The sequence below is a fragment of the Centrocercus urophasianus genome, unplaced genomic scaffold (assembly GCF_019232065.1).
Source record: "Centrocercus urophasianus isolate 14NV4802_14NV808 unplaced genomic scaffold, USGS_Curo_1.0 seq_16, whole genome shotgun sequence".
NCBI classification, from domain to species: domain Eukaryota; kingdom Metazoa; phylum Chordata; class Aves; order Galliformes; family Phasianidae; genus Centrocercus; species Centrocercus urophasianus.
Window position 1 is genome coordinate 10,590,687 of NW_024884711.1, and position 18,380 is coordinate 10,609,066.

General features: G+C 39.7%; 1 protein-coding gene across 7 annotated transcripts in view; it reads right to left on the reverse strand.

Annotated features, from left to right (window-relative positions):
- Positions 1-18,380, reverse strand: part of LRRC3B (leucine rich repeat containing 3B) — a 50,612-nt gene that overhangs the window by 27,890 nt on the left and 4,342 nt on the right. The window contains exon 1 of one of the 7 annotated variants that reach the window (XM_042817401.1): positions 18,256-18,371. The exons of 5 other annotated variants lie outside the window; for them this stretch is intronic. The gene's annotated coding sequence lies outside the window, so the exon portion shown is untranslated. Of the gene's footprint in view, positions 1-15,372; positions 15,464-18,255; positions 18,372-18,380 lie in introns of those variants that run through there. One more of the 7 variants, XM_042817404.1, reaches the window with a different exon arrangement.

Below are 18,380 nucleotides of genomic sequence, written 5' to 3' on the forward strand. Positions count from 1 at the left end.
AAAAGGTAAGCAAGATTCAATACTACAGTACAGAGGAAAAACGAAATGTAAAAATATTTTCCCTTACAACATCAAATGGGTCACATTCATTTAAGTAAATATTTTGCTGTCTTCAAAGAAGTGCAATTCACGCTTTTTCAAAGGCACGCTTTAGGTTCTGCTTGCAAGCTACCCTGCTTTTTTTATTATTTGTCTTTATAAAAAATTACACAAAAAGTTTGTGTTCATAGAACACTATCAGTGAAATGTCGTTTGCTTTTCATGGGTTGTTTGCAACTGACATTTTTTCTCTCTCAAAAAAGTGAAAAAATACCATCAGCCAACATCTTTGTCCATGCCCTGTTGGGATGATTGTTCTTGGGAGAAACAAATTTCACTAACTGTAGTAAGCAAGCAGTAGTGCCATGTGGTAAAGCTATGATACACACCAAAATCTTACAGACCTCTTCTAGTGACCTTACAGTCACTAGTAAGATACAACAGAATTTGCTCCCTGAAAACTACTGATTTCCCAAGAAGCATTTGGATGGCTCCTCTTTTTGAACTTGATGCTTCACATTCAATCCATGCTCACCATTTTCTCTAATTTTTCCTAAATTCTAAACATTTTTCCTACAGTCACTTCTTCTGCAATTCAGTAGTGACAGTTTCTTCCTTACACTCCTACATAAATTTTGCACAAGCTGTTAAACAGAACTAGTCCATGTTCTTCTTCCATGCCAGCCTCAGTTGGCCAAAAATTTCTCAGCAGAATATCACTCAACTGACTTCACTGCTGGAAAAGCTCAATGTCAGTCAGACTATTAAACACAACGGAGAAGGAAAGTGATTTTAAGTGATACTCCAGCTGACAGTTGGAGGGAAGGCTGTCTTCCCCATGCCCTGAAGGAAACTAGTAACTACACTTTGAGAAACTCCAGCACTGAATCTTGTCACTCAACTGCTAACTTCTGCAAATACAGCTCTGCAGCCAGGATGAAGAAAGATTTTGCAAACTGTGGTGATACATGCCCTCCAAATGGCCACAAGAAGTGTTTACGAGGTGAAGACTGATCACATGTGGTTATCAGAGAAGTGGTATGAATGCACCATTTGGAAAGCAGGCTGAGAGCCCTCAGTGTTAACTCTATGTTACTTTTAAAGGCACCATAAAGGCACCACTTACAAGCAGATAAGAACAAAACTATTGCCTCGTATAGCTTGCTTGCAGTCCACACAATACAGTGATCCAGGTCAGCTCAAAATGACCCTGTCAGCTAGGTCACTGTCTGAGACCTTTATATAAATAAAAAAGAGATTCCTTATTTACCCTGAGCATAAAGGCACTCTTCAAATTCCATGATAGCTCCTCTCTGCAAATTCCTCCTTACAATTTGAAGCTAGTAGATAAATATCTGAAAAGTGAACAAGCTAGAATTGCCTAGATAAATTAAAGCCTGTGGTCTACACAGACCTAGCAAGTAAAAAACATTAATATAGGCAAATAATCCCATTAAAAAAAAAAAATCTACAAAAAGGCAGAATTATCATAGAATCATAGAATGGCCTGGGTTGAAAAGGACCACAACGATCATCTAGTTTCAATCCCTCTGCTATGTGCAGGGTTGGCAACCACCAGACCACGCTGTCTGGAGGCCTTGAATGCCTCCAGGGATGGGACATCCACAACCTACTTGGGCAACCTGTTCCAGTGTGTCACCACCCTCTATGTGAAAAACTTCCTCCTAATATCTAACCTCCCCTGTCTCAGTTTAAAAACATTGCCCCTTGTCCTATCCTAACAGTCCTTTCATCTGTAGTCTGCCATGACATTTTTGATAGTGAACAGTATCAATCAGTTTTAAGACAACAATCTGAACCCTAAATGCTGCTTTTAAAAGTTAAATAAAAATACTAGAAGCAATACCAAGAAGAAAAAAGTGACATTAGAAAACTGACAGATTCTGGGAGATTAAATAATTCAGGTCTGAATGTCCTTCCTCCACCATGTGGTAGGACCACATGGGAAGTGAAGAAAATCAACATGTGCAGACTCTGAAAACCAAATCAAAGAACAGAAAAAACTTCTGGATAATAAAGAAATAGTCCATTACGCGAGTGATGATTTATATCTAATTCTGGAGGCACAATATTCCTTACTGTAGAGTTCTCTCTTACAGGATTCATGCGAAGAATATCTTAATTTCCAGTAAAGATGGAGTGAGAGGAACCTATCTGGGACATATTTAATGCTGTCCTCCACACTGAGGGTGCAATTCCAGGAACAAAGAGTTGGTCACCATGTCTCCCTCCACCACTGATTTATTTATTCATCTCTCACTTCTCTATCTTACTTTTTGGAGACGTTCACACCAGCAGGATTCTGCTAAGTCACCTGGGGACATTCCATGTAGAAAACTGTCCTTCTACAAGAAACTCTGCAAATACACCAGACATTCCACTAGGATTACTTTCTTTACATGGATTTCCATAGACTATGAGATGTCTCCTGTGGTTTCACTATATCCTGCTCTTGAATATAACCACTTCTGTACTGTACAAGCTGACTTTTCTCATGCCTACTAGAAATGAACAGAGAACATCTTCTTACCTCCAATGTACGAAGCCCAAAAGAGGCATAATTAAATAATCTATGAACAACTTTTTGGTCACAACCAATCTTTTTGTCTTTTTCAGTAAAAAACAATATATATCAGTCAAATTTGTGAATGCTGTAAGCACTTCTTGCTAGCTTTCCACAAAAACTAATCTAAGAATGGGATAAGATCAAGTGCAACTACTCAGTGAAGGAAGGGAATGAGTCATCATTCTGCAACCTGAACAACAGACCGAATTGTAGATTCAGAGCAAGGCAAGCATAATAATGAATGAAGTACCAGCTTCTAAATTACACCTCTGGAGAAAGCAGTCTAGGACAGCAACTCATAAACACACCTACTTGGCCTCGCATTAAAAAACATAGAGGGAAGCCAGTGGACCACTGAGAGCAAACCTCCATGGCATTCAAAGGAGAAAACATCTCCCTGCAAAACATTCAAATCAGCTGAAGAAATCCGATTACAGCAATATATACCTCCGTAACTAACTTGGCAAAGTACTGTGTCCTGTGTTTTTACAGGTGTCATAAGTATTAAAGATTAGGAAAATGGCATTCTCTAATAAACAAATTATTTTTAATTAATGTATAGAAAACTACTAGTTTTACTTCTACAACGATTAGCACATTAGTTCTTTCTCCATGGAAGAAAAAAAGACAACAGCGCAAATTGTCTCATTTTATATTCAAGTAGTATCTTCTTTGATTAAACAAAGACAGCAGGCTCTCACAAAATGAGAGTACTTCTCTCCACACTGATAAAATTGTTCACATTCTCTTTGCAGTATTGCTGGTCTATATGCAAATAATCTAATCTAGTTAATAATTGTAGATTTCCAACAAAACAACTGAAAGCAAAACACATCCCAAGAGATGTATATCCTGATTACCAAAGATAAACTGAGACAGCACAGCCCCAGCTGCTCAAAATCACACAGAGAAGGAGGTGAGCAGGTTCACAAAAAGCTGCACTTGTTGGTTTCTCTTCTATTCACAATTTACACCTGTTGTTTCACTCAGCAACTCTCTCCTCACCAAGGTACGAAATGCCAGTTGTTTAGAAATAAGTTTTCAATATTCAGCTACAGCCATCACAAATTAGTAAGTAAATTAACAAAATGCCACCACTCCACACAATAACTTCCAAACATAACCCAAGCCAAAAGTACCTTCAGATGCTTCACTGTTCCCTCCAAATCCTCTGCCCTGCTGCCACTGAATCAACCGCAGCACCTGCACCAAGCAGCAACCACAGCTCTTGCTCCTTCCCCAAGGCAGCATGCTCCCCCCTGAGGATCCTGTACTTGTACTGCTTTGAGCACTGCATCAAAATTCATTGCATGAATTACCCCTTCAGTTACTGCATGCTACACAGGCCATGCTTATCACTCTCCATGAACCTTATTTGTAGCCAGTAGAATGTTGCCTGATTAGCTTAGTCCTCAGAGACACATGGAAAGAGAATGGGGAGAAGGAAAGTGTGTGAATAGGGACCTTAGCTCTGTTTTTTTTTGGTGAAACTTCCCCATCCAGTGAGTGCTGCCCAAAATACAAGATTGATAAGCTTAATTTTGGTGGCTCTCTCCCTGCTAACACTCTTTGAGCCCAAACATGCCGCAACACATTGAGCACTGACTACATAAGCTTGAGTAAGGTGAACAAACTCAAAGCACACAGCTGGGAAAGGTGAGGATGTCACTAAATAAAGAGAAAATAGATGGTGATCAAAATGGAGAAGTAGAGGACAATATGCCATTTAGGGACTTTCATACACCAGCAGGTCCCAAAAAGGGACATTGAACTAGTTGACCTTTAAAAGTTTCTTCCAACTCAAACAATTTTGTGATTTCTGTATCAATTCCTCCAAAACTATACTTCAATAACTTAATAAGAAGATAATTTTGAAGGACATAAACATTATTTCTATCCAATCTGAATCTGCTTCTTCACCTACTGTTTTCTAAGTTAGCTCAGCTTCCATCCCTGTTTCACTGTTTCTAATTAACTTGTTCCTCATTCTATGTATTTGCAGCCTGGAAGCGGAAAAAAAAAACAACAAAGGGAAGGTGATGAACTGAAGGAACAAAAAGTGTCTGTGCAGGAGGCCGGCTACAGGACCACCTCACCAGAAGGCAGGATAGAAAACAGCTGGGTAACTTTTCCCTCCTGTTCACAAAAAGAAAAGGGGCTGTGAAAGGTCGTTTTCCCACCAGATTGCGGCTTCATCACACCCACATGCAGTGAGCCAGAGCACCCCTGCCACACACACAATTAAATTCTGTCAAGCCACTACTGACCACCCCTTGTGCACAGCACATGGCACACTTTAATTTAGCATTTGCAAGATACCAGTGGCCCCTGGTGTGACTTGGATTTAATTCCATTCCAAAAAATATGTTCACTACTCTAGAAACAAAGCAGCAGCAGTGAAAGATAATTCTTAATTGTCAACTCTTTGAACATTTTCATAACTATACTGACTGCCTTGGAACAGATAGGGAACTCCTCCTCCCCAGAAGGATTACAGAAACAATGTTCTGAAAAGCAAGACCATTTCAGAATGCCAATGGTAGCTCTATGTTTCCTTTCTAAACTATTCAGATTCTGGAAGCAGAAGAAATAAAATGTTGGTACGTAAAAATGCAGCTCAAATATTTTCCACAGTGCAGCAAAATCCCCTTGCACACATTCTTGTGAGTTAAAAAACAGATCTGCTGTGAGGCACAGTATGTACCTCATGGCAACAGAGCAGATTTATGCTTATGTTCTCTGGGAAGTCACCGCTATGGAAAAGGATATGACTGTCTGCACAGGTCAAGGTAAAATCTATTGTCGAAAATGGAAAACAGATCTAGCAGTCTGAACACACAGAGATACCGGAAGGGTCTGAGAGATAGGGCACATCACTGTTGATTTATACAGTTTAAATGGCACAGTCAATTCCTTTCTCTGCATGCTGCTCCAATTGACAACTTCTCTTTTAGCTTTATATTTTCCTTGCTTTTCATCCTTTTGGAAACTCACACACAGTGGGAGAAGATGTCACATTTTCCCTGGAACAAAATTGGCCTATGACATACTGTATAATTCCAAAAATACAAAATGTATTAATTTGACACACTCCTGTCATCAAGACTAATTTCTAAAATATTCTTTTCCAGATACAATTTCTCTACCTTAGCCATCTAATTTGTATCACTCACAGAGCAAGAATTTCTTCCTTCTTGTCCCCAAATCCTTCACATTTGAAGTTCTCCACCCAAAGGGGAAAGTTACCTAAAATTTTACAGAGGATGACAGCAGTGATTCTGTGCAGCGTTCTCTTCCAGGAGTCTGTTTTGGCAATGGCTCAGGATGCTTAAAACCTAAACAGGGTACTTTCTGTAAAACAGATGCTCTTCTGCTACATAAACTTTATGCACTCATACCTTCTCTAGATTTACAGCAGTTATGCTGTTGACGTAAAAAGACAAGGAAAGAGGGAGATGGGCTATCTAGATATACTGAAATGCTGTATAAAGTCTTCTGAGGAAAAACGAACTATAGCCTGTGAATCAGTGAGCTGTAAGAGATCCACCTGCTAACAGGTTCATGAGTTATACACTATCTCAGACAAGCTGCCATTTCATTCTTACAACAGACTTCAATTGGTTAAGTATTACATGTCTTTAGCAGAAAGCAGAATTAATGCCAGAAGCACCATTAAAATGCAACAGACCTTTTTTTTTTTTTTTTTTGCTTCCCATGACACTGAGCTACCCCTGCAGTGACCCAAGATGAGGTGACAGCTGAGTAGGAGGGGACAGACTCTGCACTCTTAACTGTACCACAGGCAGCATTGTCACAATGTGACAGCCCCTCTGTCTTTGCCTTCATGAGACTCCCTCATCACACATCTTTTGCTCACTCTGCATGCCCTAATTATATGTACATACACAAATCAAATAACCTGTTGCTTTTTATTTTTTTTTCTTCAGTGGAACATCCAAAAGTCAAATTCCCCAGTTTGAGAGCATGTTGATGCAAAGAATAATGCAAGATCCTCAAAAAAACAGAAACCCACCCCAAAATATAGCCTGACATTGCTGGCATTAATCTCACCTCTCTAAACCAGCTCTAAATTAAAATATCAAAAGGAAAGGATGCTTCCCAGAGATACAAATACTAATCATTGTTTTTCATAGCCTTCTACACAGCCATTTGCCCTTGTGGAAGATGATTATGAAATATTATTCTGTCTGTATGCCTCATCAAATCAAAATAGTGAATGTAATTCCAAGCTTACTCCCTTTGCACTGCTTCCTGTAATCATTTGGAGATATTGGGAAAAACACAAATCAATATTAATAATTTTAAAAATTCTCTTTCCATGTCCTCTTCCATTGGTTTTTGCTTAATCCCATCACAATCTGAAAATCAAAGCACCATTCACTGTCATGAAGCTGCATACTGTACATAGAAAGGAAATTTGGGATCAAATCCTTTATATGGAGAACATCCCCTTGGTGAAAGTAAGATGGTTGCACCATGTAAGAAACTCATAGGATCACAGAATGGCTTGGGTTGGAACGGATCTTAAAGACCAGTGAGCTCCTACCACCCTGCTTTAAGCAGGGCTGCCACCCATTAGATCAGGCAGCCCAGAATTGCATCCAATCTGGCTGTGAACATCTCCAGGGATGAGGCATCCACAACTTCTCTGGGCACCAGTGTCAGTGCATCACCACTCTCTGAGTAAAAACTTTTTTTTTTAACAAGTAGCCTAAATTTCCCCTCTTCTAGTTTAAATCCATTGCACCTTGTCCTATCACTATCATACTGTGTAAAAAGTCAGTTCCTCTCCTGCTAATAATCTCTCCTCAAGTACTGAAAGCCGGCAATTACATCTTCCCTGAGTCTTCTCCAGATGAATAAGCCCAGCTCCCTCAGTCTTTCTTCATAGGAGAGGTGCTCTAGCCATCTGCTCATGTTTTGGCCTTGCTCCAACAGCTCCACATCATTCTTGTGTGGGGGGCTCCAGGCCTAGCCACAGTACTCCAGAGGGGAATTATAAGGGCAAAGCAGAGGAGGAGACTGGGAGGCAGAGCATCATGGAATCACAGAATGAATCATAGAATGGCCTGGGTTGAAAAGGACCATAATCATCATCTAGTTTCTACCCCTCTGCTATGTGCAGGGTTGCCAACCAGTAGGCCAGGTTGCCCAGAGCCTGGAGGCTTTGAATGCCTCCAGGGATGGGGCATCACAACCTCTTTGGGCAACTTGTTCCAATGTGTCACCACCCTCTGTGTGAAAAAATCATATAGCAATCTTATGATTTTTGGGTGCAAGGAGAAGATGAAAGCAAAGGTAGCAGCTGGTAGCTGCTGAGGATGTCTGTGGAGTTACTATGGCACTGCACATATGAGCTGAGGTTGATCCTATATTTCCTTCCCATGTGCCTGGGCAAGCAGCCCAGTTAAATGCACACAGCACTGGCATAGAGCCTTGGTGCTCAATGGGCTGCCCAGGCAGGTGGTGGAATCACCATCTTTGGAGGTGCTCAAGAAATGTTTAGATGCTGTTCTAAGGGACACGGTTTAGTGGGGAAATATTAGTGGTAGGTGGGCAGCTGAACTGGATGATCTTGGAGGTCTTTTCCAGCTTTGGTGATTCTATGATTCATTCCAAACGTATCGAACAGTTTTACCAAAAACTCTTTGCTCTGCTCAGCGCTGAAAGAATACATGAAGGACAGCTACTTTGCAAACAGGTCTGAATGGAACAGGAAGGGCTGGAAGATGTGTCTTGAGAGTCAAACACACTCTTGGTTATGTCTTTGCTAACATTTTTCTGCTACCTTTGCATAATCCATTGAACAGCAAATTATGTTTGACATATGAATTTTTTTCAAAAAGACTGAAAAAAAAAACCCAAAAACATTTTGTGGCTTTGACTAGTAAAGATGCAAAGCCTAAAAGCTTCAGATTATAGATTATACTTTGGTCTACTTCATTACATACCTCATGTGGAAATTCATTATGGTAAAATGTTACCTAATTTAATTTATTATGCTTTGATTTTTTTAAAAACTTATTTAATTAAAAACTTCCCAAATTATGTAATTTATTATGGCATGACCATTGTTAATGAAGCTCACAAAAGGTTCTGTTGGATAAATTCATGCAAAGGAGATGAAGCGGAGCAGAATGAAGGATTATGTTTTCAGAATTCTGAGGCAAAAAAAAGCCTGAAATAAATGCAAGTTGTGAACGTTTGGAGCAGAGGGTGTTTTCATTGTAATTATTTCAGACTGCACACTGATTACAGAAGATTAACATAAATAGGAATATTTATTGCAGAGGTTTCTATTCTTGTTAGGAAATCCCTTGAATACAGGAAACTCATGAACACGCTGTACCATACCATCATAAATTTTTGTTCTCTTTTTTTTTCTATTCTAGATATACGAAAAAAAAAACCACCATAACTAAAACAACTTTAGGCCTTGAAGGAAAAACACCACTGGTTCTCCAGTAACACGACAAAACAAAGATGCAACCTTACTGCTCAAGGGTGAGTGTTTTGGCAGATACTTGTTCCTTCCTCCCAGAATTGCCCTTGTAGTACGAGACACGAGGTTATCCTCCAGAGCCTATGGTTCTAGCCACAGACCATGTAGTCAGTGCAATAAAAATCATTGCAACTAACAGCTTTTAACACTCCCCTCCATTCACAACAGCTAACTGGATACATAAACAATTCACATCTAATTTCGATTCTATCTTACTCCAATTCCACATTAAGCAACAGTGAAGAGTACTACAATTCATTCAGCCTAGGAGAAAAAAACATTTCTTTCTGAAAAATTTTCAAAAAAAAATAAGTAGATAAATACATCTAGTGATGGTACTGGAGGTGTGCATAATATATCTCACTGTATCTTCTGCTTCACTCCTTCACTTTCATAATTTGTTTTGTTGTGTCAGTCGGATCACAAGTCGGATACAAACAAACAAGAAGTAAATGGCTCAAGGCAGGGTTTTCTGAATGTATCTTTAATTTGATTAAGCATACTGCTGTAATAACTTTCTAGCTGTTTTGTTCAGTTTTAAGGAGAATGAGAGACAGCTTTTCAAGCTATCTGGCTATTTGTGTACCAGCTGTGTGAAGAACAGTATCACAGAATCACAGAATTGTAGGGGTTGGAAGGCCCCTCTGGAGATCATCCAGTCCAACTCCACTAAATCAGGTTCCTTACAGTAGGTTTCACAGGAAAGCATCCAGATGGGTCTTTACTATCTCAGAGGAGGAGACTCCACACAGAAGGAAATGCATACATTCTATGACTGTAAGAGGCAAAGATGCTACCTGTTCGAAGGAGTGTGACTACAGTTGTCAGTTTCATATCCCTCTACACGATGAACATTTTTTCCTATTGTTCTGCATTGACCATTGATACAAAAAGGTCACCTGGATCTTTCCATACATCTCCAGGTATGCCACACACTATAGTTACAAATAGCACAGTGGTCAGCCACACCACCACTGGCCAGATCCTAGCCCTTCACCCAGCTGCCTAGAGACCCAAGGGGCTATGAGTAGCTTTCCTTTACATTCTTCAGTCCTGTGTTTGCCTTGTACTGGATGGTGCCAGGAGCATGGGTCATAGAATCACAGATTCATTAAGGTTGGAAAGACCACTAAGATCATCTAATCCAACTATCAGCCCATCACTACCATGCCCACTAACCATGACCCTCAGGGCCACTGCTACAAGTTTCTCAAACCCCTCCAGGGACGGTGACTCCACCACCTCCCTGGGCAGCCTGTGCCACTACCTCACCAGGGTGAGACCTAAGCCCTGTGTTCCTGGCCCAGGGAGGACCTGAGCTGCCTCAGACCTGCTATGCCACAGGGTCACCACAGATTGGAAGATGGGGTGGGAACCCTGGGTACCGCCACTGCCATCTGTAGCCAGTAGAAGGGTCTGGCCCCTTCCCAAAGGCAACAGAAGGGATCTCACATTGTGACCAGTGGTTTGAACATGGCTGGGAGCCAGAAGCCCATGGAACATGTCCATCTCACACCACAGATGCACACTGCTGTTGTGCCTCGCTAAGGCAGTTTTAGTAGCAAGATCCACTGTCAACAGCACACCTCATACTCCAAATTTGTCTCTCTATTTCAATGCTGTGAAACAGTACCTTTGACTGCAGTTCAGGTATGGCTTTAAAATAAAAAGTACTAGTGAAAAAAACAGCAGCCTTGTCTAACATTTACAGAACAACTCTCCACGAGATTTTTGTAAGTCTTTCCAAGCCAATTGTATAATGCCACAGGTTTTCACAAGCATAGCTAAGGGCAGAGTTCAGGTCCCTGTACATACATTTCTTCTATTCACTGTCACCTGCAAGGGGTCAAATGCTGACAGCACAGAAGCAATTCCACATAAAAACATTACAGAAAAGGGGAAGATCTGCTGAAGTGGCAGAGGGATTCACCACAAGCAGGATGAAATCACTGGGGTTTCAAAAAGAGGCAATAAGCAAAAAATGAGAGAATTGTTTCTTCCTCAGTTCAGAACAGAAGGGCCGCAACAGAAATTGTACCATACTTGCAGGGGGGAGGGAGAATTTATGGGCACAATTACAAATTCTGCAAATCCTTTCCGAAGGACTGTCCTTGAACGAGTGAAGCAAGATCCCAATCTCCCCAAACTAACTACATAACAGGGCTCGGCAGGAATAAAACACATTGTACAACTGTCACTTTTATCATTTTGAGCAGAATCTTGTTTCAGCAGGCTGTCAGATGACAAGGGTAGATATGAATTCAGTAGATTATACTGAAGTACCAAAAATAGCTGTTTCAAGTATTTTTGTATTGCAAATTAGAAACAATGCTTCACTTTCCATTTGGGTATATAGTATGTCCAAATCAGTAAGATTAATATTCATTCTTAAGGTGTATTCATTATGATTTTTCATACAAGTAATACAAACTGAGACTGCATGCACATTACGGTCTTAAATCTGTTATGGTTTACACCCACTGTAATCAAAGCAACCTCAGTGAGCTCAGATTTATGCAGGAATACTTCAAATCACTAAATGCAATTGATTCTCAAGGAAGAAAAGCAATACTGAGGTTTCCAAAACAAACAGCTATCGAATCACAAATGAGAACACCTCTGAACAACTCCTAGTCTTGTATCTGAACCTACAAACTTTCCCATGGCTCCTCTCCCCATAAGAAATTTCAGAAGAGGATACCTTTAGTATGGCTTTCGAAAAACAGCAGCAATAAAAACACAGTAAGATAAAAATAAAATAGTAAAAAGGTTATGGACTGTAAACATTCTCATTAGTACACAAATATTTGCGAGGAAAATTGCACAAAGTTTACTTTTGATTAACCAAGTACATTGATATGCTATAATAGAACATTTCTGCAGCACCGACTGGGAAATGCAGAGGTGCTGCACTTGGTTAAGCCTTCCGAAGACTATTCTAAACTATCACTTTAGAATTTATTTTCTTGTCCAGAATGACCATTTTCCCTTGAGAAATGGAAGACATACGTTTGTAATCTCCAAAGGTGACCTGCATCTTCTAGAAATATTTCTCTTGGTTGTGTCAATATCTCTAATGGACTTTGTTCTTTAAACATGACTTAGATTCAGAGACAAATTAAAGCAAAGATTCACAAGTTGGAGGAGGGGGAGAACTACAAAAAAAAAAAAAAAAGTAATACCAGGAACGCTAGAGATTATAGACCCACGCTGCACAGCAGTCACATGGGACTCCCCCGCTCCCAGAAACATTGAAAGCTCACCAACCCACCCTCCCACAGCCACGCTACTAAGAGAAAAGAACTGAGCACTTCTTTTCACTGAGGTTTCGGAGGAGCACTGAATCAGAACCTTGAAGGCCTTGTGTAAACCACACAGTTTAAAACATCTTTGACTCACACTGCTGATTCTTATTAATAACTCAAATGCAGGCATGTTAGAGCGCAGTACACATAGCCAAGCTTCGCACCAGCAGGTACTGAAAAGTGGTCATAGTTCCTTTTATACTTAGGACTGGTTCCATAACAAAACTCCTTGTTTATAGAAAAGACCAGGCTTGAACTTGAACAGACTTTTAAGATGCCAGTTTCTCAGGGAAGCCCACTGCTGTTCATGGCCCTCAGCCCTTCGTGCAGACACAGAGCTCTTCATCAAGAAGCTTTCCCGGGATTACAGATTCCACAAGCTGTTTCTTGTAGCAGGGTCCTTGTCTCAGCCCTGACAAATACCCACACCCCATGCACATCCATAATGCCAGCTTTCCCTGGGCAAGGAATACACCTCCAACAAGCCCACCAAGAGAGCATCTGTGAGCTTAGCAAGGAAATGCATTAGCAGGATGTTTTATCATTTATGTCTTGCCAAAGAATTGCAAACTTAATAGAAAATGCTTCAGCATGCTTTGATATTTCTGCCCTCCTTTTCTTCAGCAAGGTCTTCTTAGACATGTTTGGCCTGATACATCGCTCTCAGCTGTTCGTAGACAGCACTGTCCTCTCATACCACACCAAGCCTGAAAAATTCAAGACCAAACTGAAGAACAACAACCCCTTCACATGTGGTAAGTTATAGCTGTCAGAGGCTGGCTTTTATGTTTTGTTGGCTGTGAGTTTGTTGGTGATTGTGTTGTAGCTTTTATTCTGGACAGGCAAAGAAAACAAGTTCCCTATTCAAATGCATCCATATCTCTTTAGAGATCAAACACTCAACTAACAGCAAAAGCTTTCACCAGCAAGAGGAACTACAGCACAGCCTCAAAGACCCAAGGTGAATTTTCCAAAATCAAAAAGAGCCCCTAAAGCAAAGAGGTGTCCTTCCAAGTGGTGCTCTGGCATATTCATAGGTGCATCATTGCTCTTGTGACAACAGGGCTCATTCCCCTTTGCAACACTGAAATCAAGGCTCCAAAACCACTCCTGCCGCAGAGCAGTAGGTTATTTGACTTTCAGTCCCATGTTTCACTGGTTATCACAGCGGTTGAATAGTAATTTTCTTCTGATCACATTTGAGGAATACATGTTTCTCTATAATTGGAAAAAGCAAAGGCTATGGCACAAGAAAACAGATTTCAAAAGGCTTATGCACAGGAGTTTTTCTTTTCTTTCCATTCAGGTGTGAAAATGATTAGAAAAGAATATAATTAGCACATTTTCCCATCAATTTTGTTTTGGAAGTAAAGACAAGGAGTACTTAATTTCCTTTTTTTTTTTTTTTTTTTTTTTCCCAGATTCATTCTTTATTTACTAAGAACTATAAAAATCCTTTGAGAAAGTAATACATTCAAGTCTAATAAAATCTAAGCAAAATATTTTCAAAGGCAGCTTAGGTACAATTATTAAGCTGTCAAATAAAAGCAGCTGGCCTAAGTTATATTGGAGAAGGGATAAAGTTTAGCGCCTATTTCTCAGGATGAAAGAACTATTTCCAGGAGCAAGCCTTCTATCCAAAAGTGCCAGGAGGGAACTCTGTGAACAGCAAAGGGTGTGGGTGACAACGCTACAGATAACTGCTGGTAGCAAGAAGTCCCCCCTTCCCCAGTCTCTGATTTCCACTACCGCAAACCTTTCACCTCAGTAGTCAGCCAAAATTGATTCATACCAACCGACCACATCATGCTCATTATCTGCAATTAAAAACAAACATGTTTTTTTTTTTTTTTTTTTTTTTCCCTAGGCTGAAATATTGAATTGTGCTTCGCTAATAGCTGATCCTTAGCAATTAAATCTCTGTCAGCTGTGGTATTTAAGTCACTGAGAAGTTATGCTGTCAGTGTCCTTTACCTGCAACTGAGTGCTCCAAAATGAAGAAAGGTACTGCTAATACATATATATAAGTGAGGAAACTGCAGATACATAGGAAATTGAGAGGGCCTTGGTACAGGAGCCAAGTGAATGGAAGGGCAAATGCTCACAGAATCAGCCTCTTGTTTCCCCCTTGCTAGTACTGAAGTGAGTGACTGATGCTGCATGGAGCAAGTGGAAAGTACTGTTCTACAAGCCTGAGTATTTGTATTCATTTGCGTGAGCCCAAGTGATCAGGTAGGATTCAAAGCTGCAATGCACAGCTTTTAGAAGCAGAATTAAAAACAAGACACTTTAGTAAACGTGATTAAATCTGCTCTATTAAAACATCAAACATCCAAGACACAATAACCACAGTCTGCAAGACTGTTTTTGGAAACCTATGCAAACCACTGATTACCTGCTCTGCATCTATATGGCAGGAGGAAAATAAAGGAGCTGAGCAACCTGCAGCCTCCTCATTCACCTCATGGTTTTCTAATGATTGCTCAAGCTAACTCAAACAGCCATAAACTTTTTAAAGCAATTTACTTATCTCCAGAGCATTGCTTGGCAAGTCATGCATGTCACAGTAAAAACACGGAGAAGAAAATACATAGAGATGACACTGCATGGAGAGAATTTCTCTACATTCTTTGAAGAAAGTGCAGAGTCAGTAGAAGTACGTTTGTGTGCAGTGACACAGCTACACAAACATTCTAAATGTGAACAGTGTTTTCACACAAACTCACACACACATATTTTGCAAATTTATGCAAAAAAAAAAAAATAAAAAAAATCTTTGACTGTATCCAATATGCAGTCTCATTCCATAACAAGAAAGGTACCAAGCAGAGGAGCTTTTTGTCTGGAAAAAAATAAATACGCATCTGTGAGCTGAAGTCAGCAGTGAAGGTGTAACAGCAAACATCCCTATTACTTACAAGAAAGAACCATTCTTGGGCAGCACAGGCAGAAGGCAAGGAAGTGTATCAGTTGCTGCTATGCAGACCGGATCAAAAGAGCAGTGCACAGCTGATACATCTACAGTTCTTCATGCAGCATGACAATGAGAGGGGCTGAGATGATAGTAAATGATGCAACAGCATTGATTCAATCTTTAACAGATTCATGTAAGTGGTTTTTTTTTTTTTTGCTCACCACCAAGGGAAGCTGCAATGATACTGACACTGCACAGTTGACGGTTGTTGTTCAATGTGTTAAAAAAGAAAAACAAAAAAAAACAAAAAAACACTACACAACTGCTATAATTAAGGGAATTGCTTGGCCTCTGTCCATTTTGTTCCACACTGCTGCCTCACACTTGTTTAAAGAACTGAGAAAATTTGTTGAGAATGTGGCAGATAGTGGGAAAAAAAATGTTAAGCTTGACTGGTTCAAATTAGGCAGTATTTGTACAGATGGAGCACCTGCCGTGACTGGCAAGAAGAACAGTTGTGTCGCTTTGCAAGAAAAGTTTTTGGATCGAAAGTTATTGAAATACCATTTGTATCCATCACAATTTTTTTTTTTTCCGAGCCAAAGACCATTTTCTTACACACTTAAATCCTGTTGTCTCCTACTCTAGCAAAATAAGTATTTATGCATGAGAGCTGCCAATAAACATAACGTGTAATTGATGAAAATGATGAGCATAATACATATACAGTGATGTCTGTCAAAGAGCAAAAACTGCAAAAGATTCTGGAAACAGTAAGTAACCGATAGAATCTCTTAACAGAAATCATTAACTCTTCAATGACAACGCTTAAAACAAGAATGGGAGAAGGAATCTAGTCGGCACGGACAAAGCAACTCCGCTCAGCTGCCTCAATCTGCACCCACAGGGGAAAGATTGCCCACTGAGTGCATGCTTTCATCCCTGCACTGCTTTTAAATCAAAGGTGAGATGTTCTTACTCAATTTGAACTAGTGTGCTTTAGTCATCTGTGGTGTTTGAGAGGTGACAAGTGAAGTTCTAAGGTATGCTGTGTTCTAAGGCACTCCCCTGTGTGTGGGGAGTTGTTCCACTCTTAATTTGAAGATTCTAGAAAAGAATAATTTTCCTCTCACATTCCTCTTTACAAAGTCACGTAGACCATTTTCTTTGAAACAGATTGGAATTTCTCAGCTTTAACAAGGAGGAGATATTCTTGCAGAACAGACCGAAGATCTATATACCATTATCTTCTGATCAACACCAGACATATCCAGGGTACAGCAAAATCCAAAAATGAGTACTTGAAAGCAGATATCCTCTGATACACGCCTTCCCTTCTAGTGCATCTGCAGCTTGGCAATGATGAGTATTCAAGAACAGTAATATTCTATTACAAACTTTGTTAAAAAGAGACTGTTTAAAAGCAACCCATTTTCATCACAAGGACTCGGTGTCAACAACACTGGAAAGGCAAAACGGATGGTTAGAAATTCTGTCAGACTACATGAAGGCTGCAGTGGCAATTGCACTCTGTTCACTTCAGGAAAAAGGAACTAAGGGTCATTCTCTCTTTTGACACTAATAAGGATAAATTATGTTTAATAATCACGATAAATTTTAAAGACCATTTGCAGCATCTCTAGGAAAAAAACCAACAAACAACAACAGCAGCAAACCCTGGGCCACTCATGCTGATAAGACAGAGAGAGCCCTAGATTTATTGACCCCTGGCCCTCTGAGTAGCCTTTGCCTGTGAGTTTTTTCTTTCTTCTGGACCTCTTAAATTTGCACATATTTATTCTTTTTTTTTTCTTCTTGGCAAACACCATTTTTGCCTGGACAGAGGTAAATAGAAGATATTAATTTAAAAAAAAAAAAAAAAAAAAAAAAAAGAAGAACAAAAAAACCCCACCACAATCCTCAACTTCAGATAAAACAAACAAACAAACAAACAAACAAACAAACAAACCAGGACAACTTCAGACTCTGTTTTCAGGAGCACATGAAAAGTCTGGGGTTTCATAAGGCTAACATGGTACTTAAATACTGCTGTATGAAGAATTAAAAAAAAACAACCAATGCAAATGGAAGTCTGAATGGATCCACTGTCATTATCCAACACGAACTACAAATGGGCTATAAGTTCAGTAATTTGAACATCTGTATCTTAAACTTTTGTGTGTTCTTTTTAATATCCATAAGCTGGAGTATCATCAACCAGATATACAACCACCACTGCCCACTAAATAGCATGCAGTGTAGTGAGAAACTTCACGGAAGATTTTGTTGCAGTTATTTTGCTCAGTATTGTTACAAATTCTGTTCTTTAGGAAGGAAGATCACTGGCAAGAATCAAAGGTTGCACACCCAGCAACCTTTTGTTTATTTTTAATTAAGATGTCTTCTGCAACAGTAAACAGCATCAATTCATCTGAATGTCCAGAAGTTTCATCCTTTTGCTGCCTATTTTTCACGTGCACATAGAAGTTAATACTTTTTAACTACTGCAAAAGTATTTGTCACAAAGTATACCAACTTCCACCCCAAGGAATACACATTTTCAATCCAAATGAAAGAAAATAAGAAACACTTGCTTTCATTGCGTCCTATTAACTCCCAGCACAAACCCTAGAAGTAGTCCTTCAAGTACCCTATCGAAACAGCGAATACCCCCAGTATTTACATACAAAACAACTTTAGTAAGTATAGTTGCAGAAGTAAGCAGCCTAATTTTTGTAAGCTGCAAAACAAACAAACAAACAAACAAAAACTTGTCTTTAAAATCAATTTTGTTACTTGCTGGAGAAAGGAGGAGAGGTAACTTACAGAGCAACACTGACAGAAGAGAAAATGATAACACCATTAAAAGAGCATCTACGTAGTATACCTCTTAGGATGGTCTGTCACCAAGACGTGCACCTTAAAGCATGTGCCCTATTAGTTGCAGTTGAGCATCCAAAGGAAAAACAGTAACATGAGGCGACCCCCAAGAGAAGAACATGCTGCATCAGA